A 12,922-nucleotide genomic window follows, 5' to 3' on the forward strand; every position below is an offset into this window, starting at 1 on the left:
ACTACGACACAGGCAGATTCCGATAACAACTCCCGTTATCGTACTATGGGACAAAACAAAACACCAAAACACTTTAAATACAATAACTGTTTATATTATATAAAGTTAAATGTTACCTCTAGCTTGCAATTGTTCTCACACAGAACAAAATTCTCACAACGCAGCACTCTATATCTGGACATGCCTCGTAATCCTTTAATTACATACAATTTTTATCTCTGTTATATCTTTGTGTTACTACCAATTCACTTCAAGCTGTTTTCACCGATATCTATAAGGATTAAGATAATTGATGCTCTTTCTGTTTAGTCCAGAGTTGCTACGTAAATAATACGACGTAACGTATTCCACAGATTTACCAATCTTTGTTATAAGTATAATCGCTGACTTTCCGTGATAACTTTCGACAACTTCAATTCTAATTCAAGTTACTTAGCACACGCTTTCCATAAATGAAATCGTTTTAACTGTTTAGAGTATCTAGCCTCTGTATATTTAGCGTCGATCAACTCAATTAATGAACTTTTTGTTCAGGCAAAACTTACAAATACCACAGTAAAATTGTGTCATACAAAGCGTTATTAATATCTCTGAAACTAAACCTTTGCTTTCCTCACAAACTATAGCTACACACAACAGCTAGTAATTGACCACACGTAAGGGTTTCTTTTAACCCAACAAAACTTGTATTTATTGGATCTAGGCATCTCAATATAATTTAATTCACGTAAATGGGCGAATGCCAGCAAAGACTAACACACCCCACAAAAACTGAAATCCAATAATAATAATAAATATAAACAAAGCTCCTACGCGCGACAGCCTCTTTAACTCTAACCTTAAGTAACAATTTAACACAATCCTGAGCCTCTTTGGGCATCAGCAAATTTCGTCCCTCTAAGTTCCCTAAATTGAAATAGAACGCTCTTCACTTTGACTAACAAAGTTTTCCTTTATTGGGTGTTTCTTGTAAATGGTTCCTTTTTTCTCGTCACTTATCATCTCAACTACCGATGCGATCTATCATATTATAGTGAAACAGTTCGAATCTATACGAGATAATTCTAGGTCCGCTGTATGATCGTGGTATTTAAACAACAACAACAAAATGTGATCGAGGCTTTCCCTTCTCGACACAGTCACTAGCAAACCACTCCAACAAAGCAGCTAACAACCCAATTACCTATGGGTGAGCCGCGACCACTAATCGTACACCACGGACAGGATATCGGTTCCAACGATTCCCAAAAACTCATCAACTGCAAATCTCCTTCTCTCTAACACGGCTCACGCTGTATCTATCACAGCAAACTATTCCTTACTACTGAACTGTCCACAGGACGACAGTAAATCGATCACCCTAGTACATAAAAACGTCAAAACCAGTGTCTCATCCGCGACTATTTATAAAATCACGCAGAGCCTACGTACATTCTGTAGCTCAGCTTTGGGAGGAAACTACCGTCACAGCCACGTATATGAACAGGGGCCTAAAATACAATGTATCCACGCTGCCTCCGTGAACTGCACCAAAATAAGATACAGGTTCTACCAGCAAAACTTCTTTCCCTCTCCCAAGCCTTAAACGCCAACTGCGGTGCCTCAGTACACCACGCAATGGGTCGGTATCCTATCCGACCTAGATGTACCCCGATATATCAAGTTAGTCGGTAAGAGGTCTACTTGGCAACTACCTACCTATTACGTCATACAATAGGAACCATTTACGCGAACAAACAAGCAGCGCCACGCCAACTTTTGACAATTAATTAATTATTCGTTGATGCTGTCGGTTCTCTACGACAGCGGCCGGCTGCTGCACGTCGCTCAGGCAGCATCTCTGGACCCAGCGATGGCGAGTTGCTGTATCGCTGAAGTCGCGCGCGCTCACCACCTGTTTTTTTTAGAATTATATGTTATATGGATATTGTGTCTGTTCTTTCGGTCATGCATGAACATTTGAATACTAGATTTTTTGGGAGAACAAATTTATAATTTAAAAATTTGTTACATTTTAGAAAATGAAAAAAGCTTGTGAATATTTGAATACTAGATTGGTGAATGAAGTAATTCATAAGATAAAACATTATTAGATTTTACAAAATAAAAAATAAAAATTATTAAAATTTTTAAAAATTAGAAAACGAGTTTGTATTTTTAGTGGTCTTACATTTTTTATTTTAAAAATCTCTATCACTTTTCTACAAACCGAATTTTAAAATGTATGTCACATAGTGAAATACTTATGGAGTTTGCATAGCGAACTCCAGATCAGAGACTCATTATTTTTATATGTTTTCAATCCTTTGTAATTAAAATCATAGTCATTAATTAATTTATTACATCTCATCATCATCATCATTTAAGACATTATGCCTTTCAGCGTTCAGTCTGGAGCATAGCCCCCCTTATACAGTTCCTCCATGATCCCCTATTCAGTACTAACATTGATGCCTCTTCTGATGTTAAACCTATTACTTCAAAATCATTCTTAACCGAATCCAGGTACCTTCTCCTCGGTCTGCCCTGACTCCTCCTACCCTCTACTGCTGAATCCATGAGTCTCTTGGGTAACCTTGCTTCTCCCATGCATGTAACATGACCCCACCATCTAAGCCTGTTCGCCCTGACTGCTACATCTATAGATTTCATTCCCAGTTTTTCTTTGATTTCCTCATTGTGGACACCCTCCTGCCACTCATACGTTGCCTGTGATTCATGAACTAGGACATGACTACAGGAACCCGCACCATGAACCACATTTATTACATTTATTACATCTGTTTGGAAAAATAATTCTACATTCACTATCAAGCTCCACACAAATTTTTTCACCATATGTGTTATTTAAACATTCACAACCAACAACATACATAAAAAATTTAACTCAAACTCATTGATTTTTTGAAACAATTAGAAAGTTGAGCTTATTAAGTAATGAATCCATTTATATACAGAAAAATCTTTAAATTTATAATTATTTTTATCCCTCTATTCTCAAAATTTTAAATTCTTTTCATGTGTGAGATTTTTTGTTCAGGTCAAAATTTATATTTAAGTAGTGTTCAATCATTTTTATTCTGGGTTAGAAATTTGTAATTTCTGATTTTCAAATTATTTTATATTTGGTTAAAATTTATAATTTTGACTTTTTATTTAATTTTATTCATTACATTCTGTTGAATTTATTTTTTTAAAGGAGGATGGAAGGGTTACGTTAAGGTGGAAAAAAAGATCAGATGTAATAGATAAAAACTGCTGATCACCCCACACTCAGGGCCAGATCGCCGACTTTCATCTATTCCACTACACTGTCACCCAAGCTCAGCTGACTATTGAAGTTGCAATGTTCCTTGTAGAAGACATCATTTCAAAGTGTGATGCATCCTAAGTGATGATCACTGACTGCAGAAATTTTTATGACTTGATACTAATGTTAGATATAGTTTCATGTTGCAACATCCCCACAGGATGTCAATCGCTTCTTACTCAGGGACGATTGACCACCCATGAAGCCTTAATAAAATTTTTGCAGATGTGCTCTCGATTGGTGTTGCTGTCGAACAAATGGAGTGTTACAGTACTCACAATACTCACCAGCTCTACACTCACATATGATACATCGAAGCAAGCCACCGAAAATAATAATGAATAGTATATAGTGATAGAATATATGAATATATATATATAATATTATATATAATAAAAATAATAAATAATAAAAGCTAATTGTCTACATTGCAGGCAGATAACGGTGGTGGCCTATTTCTCCAAACTGATAGAAGAGACTTGCAGATTGGTGTGGCCAGCTTTTGCATCAGCAGTTGCACAGATGAAACACCTGCTGCTTACACCAAACTGGTCTCCTACATTGGATGGATCAACAGAATCGCTGAGATGCAAGATGAGTGAGAAGCTGGCAAAGGATATCATTACAGTTATTTCAGTGATTATACTTTGATAATGGTCTGCAAACTAGGTGTTGGCTTCTAACCTTCCTTTACATCGACTATCGTTATTCGTTAACCTATCTTTTCCGCTGTACAATACAGACTTGTGGACTTTGTGGGACAGATATTTATTCGCCTCCTTTTCTGTTATCGGTGCTCACTGTGTGTGCAATGTCATGCGAAGCCACGGTGATGAAATTGTGCAGGACCACTTCCAGAACATGGAGGCGACATGTGACAAGGTTGGGAGAGAGGACAGAAATGCCACACTTCTGAAAGGCAGGCAGCTTGGGTCACACAGGCATTTCAGGAGTTAGAGTGGAAGGAAACTTGTAAAAGACTGGGGTGCAGCCGTTGAAATAAATTTTTTTTAAAACTATGTCCTTAAATACTCCTTTACTGGCTCGCACCTTTCGTCCCTCAGTAAGAAGTAGTGGTTCACAGGGTTTTAGAAAAGAGTGTCAGACAGTTCCACAGAAAGCAGGTTGCACATATAGAGGTCTTAAAACTAGAGAAGACTCCTTTACAATGATTTTGATTAAATGAGAAACTCATTTCCAAGAGGTACCAAATCAGGAAAATTGAAAAATTCTATAACAGGTGGCAGCACTACTTGGAACCATTACCTTTGTATTGAGACCAGTTATGTATAATAAGACATACCATAACCATTATATATTTTATATCAAGACTTGCTGTTCATGGCGAAGAGTACAAAACCCAGTCTTATTTCGTTCCCAACAAGTATCAAATACTAGCAGCCAATCGCTGTTCGTCTTGGTAATGATGTCACACACAATATGGCCAGCATTCGTTTACATTACATTGTATGTAATAAAGGTGTGCCAGGCATTCTTTTACATTCATTGTCAGTTTTTAATTATATTAAGGAGATTGACACGTCAGATGAAACTGAATGATGCCTCAGTAATACTAGATGCAAAGGCGAGTAAGAAACATAGTACATCCATTGAATTGCCAACAGAAATTCCAGAGCAGCAGTTATTAAACTTAACACAATTTTCTGCCAAAAGGTACCAGATGCCTTTTTATTTATGGAGTAACAGTTAAACAATTAAATATTTAACAGGGATACCTGGCATAATGTGTTTCATCATCTGTCTAGATATAATAACAAAACTACGAAACATATTCTGATGCTGCTGCGATTGTAAAATATTTTTTTCTCTCCTCTTAAATAAGATTTTATTAATTTCATACCTTTTGTAAATGAGCTTCGCAAAAGCAGTGGGGGTTTAACAAGTAATTCAAATTTTAGATTTGACACTTAAATGAATAGCAAAAAATATCAAATGTTGAAGTTTTGTTCAAGGATGTAATATCCTTAATAAATCACATTATTCATGGTAACTCAAATAATCATTGTCAGAATTGTAAAACAATGATTACAATAAAATTTTATTTCACTTTTAGGCTATGAAACTGTACTTAAAGAAAATACAGATGAAGTCATGCCAGAGGACTACAAAAAAATTAAATGAGATATTATGGATTCTGTTAGGTAGAAAAAATTTCTGTTAACAGCTTACCATTACAACACTTAACAAGGTGTAGTAAAAGAGTGGAAGCTGGCTGAACTGAATCAGCACTGACCTTTTAATGGTTTACAGGCAGCTCTAGGAAGGTGTAGTTGCTTGTGTGGTCTGCCAAACACTGATTTCAATAAAAATGCAGAATTCAGTTAGCAACTCAAATGGATGATGTACCCTAACATTAGGTTATTGACCTATATCGAAATACAGCAGCACAAAATCTTTTCTTGTATTAACAAAGCACATTGCCTTTTAGAATAACAGGAAAATGTCTTATTGATGGATACAAGCAGGTGAATGGTTTCCTTGCAATACTGAGAACTTATACTCTGACATAATTAAACATCAAATAAACCTTTTATATGATAAATTAAAGTAACTTATAATGAAATGTGCCAGGTCTGTGTCTTATCAGGTAGTAGTGAAATACAGGGACAATGAAGTGACAACTTTTGAAAAATAAGTAGATTGTATCCTTTGAAGCAGTAGTTCTGATTTTAAAATTTAAAAAAAGGATTTCAAATAGTAGATCCCATGGTAAACAAAATTCAGTATGGTAATATTAATTGCTTATTGATTGTAGGAGCTACTTCCAATGGCAAAACCAAAACCACTAGTTGGACACTGCAGCAAGGGAGGAGCGATACCTCAGTAATATTGGATGCAAAGTCGAGATAGAAAAAAGTACATCCAGGAGAGTTTAGCTGAAACTACTCCCCTTCAGAAAAACAAGTAACGAAGAACAGCACAGGTGGCTCAGAAAGAGAGTAAGAATTAGAGAGGGAAGGGTAAGAAATACAACCGTATAGTATCTGACGGCAGCGGCTCTCTGATATTAGTTCACGAAGTAGACTGACAGAAGTCACGACGCAGATCGGTAGAACTGACGATTGCGGTCGTGACTTCTTATAGCAGAAGCAACTGGGCCACCACAACACGTCCAAGTTAGTCCTTGTCTGCCGTGAGACAGCCAGAAGTATAGGGTAAGTCAATAAGGACTTCGCAACTTTGGAACGATATAAAAATTTATTTAGATAACTAACAGACTCGGAACCACAAGAACTTTGCTGAGTTGGGTTGTTCACTGCGACGTGATGTCCAACTCGCTCCCCGGACTTGACACCACTGAATTTTTTTCTCTGGAGTTTCATTAAAGACCGTGCGTATGTTCCTCAGCTACCAAAACATTTGGCCGACCTGAAAAATCGAACATATGCTGCCATGGCACAAGGTATGCCCAATTTGCTGAAATGAGTGTGGGAAGAAATTGATTACCAGTAGGATGTTCGGCGCATCACGAATTGTAGTCACATCAAACACTTGGAAACTTTGCTATAAAATGACACATCTGCCAATTCTGTAACGTATTTCAACAAATTTCTGTATCATTCCAAAGTTGTAAAGCCCTTTTTGACTCACCCTGTATTAAGTAACAAATACATTCTGTAAATACTATGGACAAGAGTTGTTTCGAAGTTGAGTATTTCAGATTGTTCTAACTTTAATAAAGTAATCTAATCTTTTATGTGATGTAGTATCTGTTCAGCCTCTTGCAGAAGTAAATGTCGGACTCAATATACTGCCGATCCGAATGTTTCAAGTGTTATTCCATCCGGCACTACGATATCGGCAACGATCTGTGTACGTTTATTTCCATACAGCGAATTCTGTCCTGTTTTGCCGTTTGAATATTCTTGGAGTTGGGCTAGTCAGGGGCCAAAAGAAACATTGTATATTCTATTTTCTATTCTGTCTACTATACAGTGTTTAACTATGACAGAGCCCCGCAAGAAATGTCTCTGAACAAAGCTGTTGAGTTTCAGGCGCTGAAAACTGAACGACTGTAGCTCAGTGTCCAACAAATGGCAACCTTACTGTCGTAAACAAACAGTTCCACAGCCGGTTGCCGCTCCCCTGAAGTTTCGCCACTTGTACAGCACAGAGGAGGAGGACTGGGCTGGGGTATTGTGCGCTGCGGGAAGCCCAGTCCACTGAGTACAACATTAGAGGTACGGTGCGCTTTGCTATTTTGTTTAGACATTCGGAGCCAACATGTACAGACTCTGTACAAAGCTGATCCCTTGTTGTCGTCCGGTAGACATTGGTTACGAGGGAGGTGCTGACCCAAAGACAGGCACAACAAAAACACTATCAAAAAATGAGCTTTTGAACCTCAGATTCATGTCGCTGCGGCGAGATTTAAATCTTTCGTCTAAAGAAGCAGCCTGAACGGTCACTAACACAATGGACAGCGAAATTTAGGAATAACAAGCCATTGCATGTTCACGTCTTCTTGTAGACTAAGCTATAGTCACGTTACGTGATGCAGTCATGCACACGTTCGCATTGATATCCTAAAATTGCCAGGTTCGAATCTCAAAACAGTTTTGTCTATTGAAGGGTCTCAGAGTATCGTGGACCCAACTGAAGTTAATTTTGAGGATCTGTCTTTTTTTCTTATTCAAACTACACAAGGCACAAAGTCTAAAGTGAATGTCAAGGCGAATAAAAACAGGGCTCATATTAAAGGTAAACGTAAAAGCGCAACTTTCAGTCGCATCTTACATAAGCTGCACTTCAGAATAAGCTGAGCTTATATTCGGGCAATAGTCAGTCTTCTCTTGGAGGAACATGAATACAAAGTATTAATTTTCCACAGTAATATTTCTTTAATAGTTCGTTATGAACGGGCTTATGGCTTCCTAGGCTATCATCACATAACAGGCAGTCCACACAACTTCAGCGAGAATTCATAGCTGTACGAAGATACGTGACATTTTATGACCATATTTCGACAAAAACAAATATAATGTAGTGCCTAAACAGACTATGAATAATTTTGTATCACAGTACATTCAGATATTAAAACTGTGTGAATGTATATGACAAAAATGTTCTACAGGTCAGTAATGGCACAATGTAGTAGTTACAGCTCTACCTGATTGACCCACAAATTCCACTCTGTTCTAAAGGTGGAATCTTATCTTTATTGATGAGTGGAAGGTGGGAAACAGTGTCCTTAGTGCTTCGTCTTCGTGTTCTACAATTCTGACGTGAGCGCGTATGACCCCAGTTTTTTTTGCGCCGTAAAACAAAACAAACAGTATTCCTAGTGCAAAAAGCTGGAGTATATTCCCTGGATCTTAATTTCCTAGCAAAAACCTGTGAACTATGGCTATCACTACTACACTGACTGAGCATGAAAGGAGTTGGATACTGAAAAAGGAAGATTCCACCTTTAATAAACATGCTGTGAGTGTGTGTCATTTACGTGATTTGAAATGTTATGTTCTCCATAAAGATACGAAATACAGAAAACTAACATTACTTGAAATTTTGGTCATTAATAAGTACCAATAATAGAATCCTGATCTGGTCCTACGTGACCAAACACAGTTCCACTACTCAGCCTTACTAAGATAACAATAGTTATTATTTCTCTCGCCATTAGATAATAAAATCCAGAGTGCAGTGGAACAATACTATGAAAAGTATAGTTACTACTAACCAAGTAGTGGAGATACTGACCCGCAGATAGGCACAACAAAAACTCTATCAAAAAATGAGCTTTTGGTCAACAAGGCCTTTGTCGAAAATTGATAACAGACATACACCCTCATGCAAACACAACCCGCACACACATCACCACAGTCTTTGGCAGCTGAAGCTAATGCTGCTGCTCGGCATTAGACGATAAGCTTGTTACAATGCCCCCACACCCACATTCCATCGACTTCTTTCTCCCACGCCCTTTATTTGGTGTGTTCGTCACATTCACCAAATTGTTCATACAAACATAGTAGCCTGTGTCGTTACTCACTTGTAGAACTTGTATACATTAATATTTGAATGTACTGTAACATGAGATTTAGTTGTCCAGAGTCTCTTTCGGTCTTAAATTATGCTTTTGTCTGTATGGATATACGATGGTGTGCATATCACACAGTGAGTTGAAAATCGCTGTTGCAGTGCCTTATGCCAATTTTTCTGTGTTGTGCAATAATTGCAGGAAACTTTCTGAATCAGGATTAGGAAGGGCTAAAGATTTTTTGGTGTACATTACTGTTGAAGACAATATGCAACCATAATTTTGTCACGATATGCGTGAGCAGGCTGCGCAGGAACTGCAACGATGGAAAGAAATGAGGTGACAGAACCTGTTTCTGCAAGTCAGTGGCCACTGCAGTTGGTCATTCTGAAAATGTCCTCAGGATGTGCTGATTTCAAAGCCAAATTCACAAACTGTAATGGATTAATTTCCTCTCCCATTACCACAGGAATTAATGAACGGACTGTAACAGGGGAGTTTCTTTTTCAAGACTGATTAAATAAGGCATACTTAGGGCTGCCACATCCAGCTCGGACTTCGCCGAGACACTCTAGGGAGAGTAGAAATGACAAAAAATTTATTTAATATTATTACTTTTTATTTAGAACACAATTAAACTCACCAGGGTAGCCAAGAGCGCTAACGTGCTGCTTCCTGGACTCAGGCAGGACCAGGATCGAATCCGCCTGGCGGATTAACGACAAAGGGCCGGTGTGCTGGCCAGCCTGCGTGTGTGGTATTTACGCGGTTTTCCACATCATGCTAGGTGAATACTGGGCTGGTCCTCATGTTCCGCCTCAGTTACACGGCTCGCAGACATCTGAACACATTTGCACTGTTCAATGGATTACACTAGACACAGCCGGCCAGTGTGGCTGAGCGGTTCTAGGCGCTTCAGTCTGGAACAGCAAGATTGCTATGGTCGCAGGTTCGAATCTTACCTTGGGCATGGATGTGTGTGATGTCCTTAGGTCAGTTAGGTTTAAGTAGTTATAGGTTCTAGGGTACGGCCTCAGATGTTAAGTCCCATAGTGCTCAGAGCCATACACTACACGCAGACAGTTGGGGTACACTAATTCCATCCCAGGGGGTACAGGGTGGCGGCAGGAAGGGCTCTAGCCACACCGTAAAATTAACATGCCAATTCTGATGAACCATTGCTGATTCTGCATAGCTGCGGGACAAAGTACAAAGATAGATAGATAGATAAATAGATTTATACACAATTATATGGAACTTGTTGCGGCACAAGTAGTTGGCACACTATATTTTTCAGAAGACTTCGCCTTTTTCAGCAAGCCTTTGTTTCTCCATTGTACGTATTTATAAAACTGCATGCGAGTCAGCTTGTAGCTAAATTGGCACTGGAAGATTGATTCCACAGTACTTGAGCCAAGCTTGTAACACTATTTTGCAAAATCTGTACAAAATCGAGTCTTGTCGGAATGTCGGGACAAGACGGTCAACAACAGTGACAGTCCCGATATATCAGGCTCAATGGCAACCTTCGGCATACTTACAGTTACCAATAGACGAGCAGCCCAAGCAATATTTCACTATCAACACTCAATTAGGTCGGTCCCAGTTTCAAAAACTGTCGTTCAGGAGTTCTTCAGCTCCTGCTATTTTACAACGTTTCCTGTAACAGTTAACGAAACATGTCCCTTCATGTATATGTGCACTATATTATTGTCACATGTCTTACCCCTGCTGAACATTTGGCAAATTTAGAATGTTTGTTTCAGGTACATGCTGCATCTGGCTTAAAGTGTAACAAAGAAAAGTATTCTTTCTTCCAAGAAGAACTTCAATATTTAGAACTTGTCATCAATGCATCCTGCTTCTTTGTACTTGTTGTGGTTAAAGATTTTTTGGTTCCCTGCACCATCAAGCAGCTACCAGCGATCATGGGAAAGTTTATTGCAAATACTGCACAGGTTGCTGCTCCACTAACTGGGCTGTACTGGAGAGGTGATCTCTTTGTGTTGTCCCAAAAATGCCAGAACGCATTTCAGCAGCTAAAGGACGCATGGTTGAATAGCAGTTGTCTGATCCACTTTGATCCAGCTAAGTATAATGTCTTAGCTGTGGATGTTCTTCCATAGAACTGAATGACCTGATCCCATTGTTTTTACTTCGAAAAGTGTTAACAAAGGTCATTGCAATTACAGTTAGTTTGAAAAAGAGGCGTTCTTCATTATCTCGGTGATACTGAGTTCCACCAATATTTGTGTGGTCGGAAGTTCTATTTCATAACATGTCATTAGCCTTGAACGCCTTTGTCAAATCCTTCCAAGCGTGTCCCAACACGGACAGCGCAAAAAAATTCAATGCTTAACTTTGTAAGTTGCCTGACTATCGATAAAAATGGTTGAACAGGCCCACTGCACAACATTCGAACGCTGACTTCTTGTCTTGGTTACCAGTCGGTTGTGGCACAGCATTTTACTCATCTCAGGAAACATGTCATCAAGTACTGCTGCTTTCGAACAAGCCCTTCAGGTAATTGTGCAATGTGTGCATGATGGGTGCACCGTTTTCTGAAAGAAACTCCCCATCCAGTGGCCCATCTCTACATCATGCACTATCCAAGTGGTCAGATGTTCTGCTGTTGCATACAGAAAATGATGATGTGTGGGTTGTGGTTCCTCGCTTCCTCCAGCAGGAACTTTTTTCTTTGTCGCACCAAGGTTAATTTTCAGTGGACTCATCCATCCAGGCCATGGGAGTGCATACACATCGATTTTGTGGGCCCACTCTGGAACACACAGTGATTTTGGTCGTAGATGCGTACAGTAAACTAACTGTTGTAGTCCCCATAACACCCACCACTCCTCAACTGCTAGTATTGAATCAGCTTTGTATTCTATTTTTTGTCTTGAAGGTGTTCCCAAAGTCCTTGTCTCAGACAATGCACCTCAATTCACGTTAGCCGATTTTCAACATTTTTGTGCCGACAGTGGAATACGCCATGGAACGACTACTCCTTTTCGCCCTCAGCTAAAAGATTCGTTCAAACCTTCAAAGTGACATGGAGATACTCTGTTCGCCCCCCACACAGGAGCCAGTCTCAAAGATTTTCTTTTCGTCTTATCACTCCTTGGAAAATGATGGAATGTCACCAGCAGAACTATTATTAAGACAGTATGTTGTGGTAGTCGGACTGGACCATAAGCAAATGAGAACTTAGACTGCCCAAGTGAAGGGGAGTGGTGCAGAAGAACAAGCCATGCCTCCATCTCAAAGGGCTACAATCCAACGTCTGCAATTTTTGCTTCCACGAAAGCAGAGCTGATTTAATGGCCTTAGCGATTGCTGATTCCTTTTGTTGTGGGGAGAATCGCATTTGAAGTTCTCTTTAGAGCTTTCGCCAAGAAACAGAGCTCGGTGCCCAGTGTCGTAACGCGAGTCTCAGGTCATTCCTCCTATGTCATTCAAAGTTCCTCTGGACTGGATTGGCCTCGCTAGAACCAGATGTCCCCCCCCATGAACCATGGACCTTGCCGTTGGTGGGGAGGCTTGCGTGCCTCAGTGATACAAATAGCCGTACCGTAGGTGCAACCACAACGGAGGGGTATCTGTTGAGAGGC

This window comes from Schistocerca cancellata, chromosome 11 (genome assembly GCF_023864275.1).
Source record: "Schistocerca cancellata isolate TAMUIC-IGC-003103 chromosome 11, iqSchCanc2.1, whole genome shotgun sequence".
Taxonomy (NCBI): Eukaryota; Metazoa; Arthropoda; class Insecta; order Orthoptera; family Acrididae; genus Schistocerca; species Schistocerca cancellata.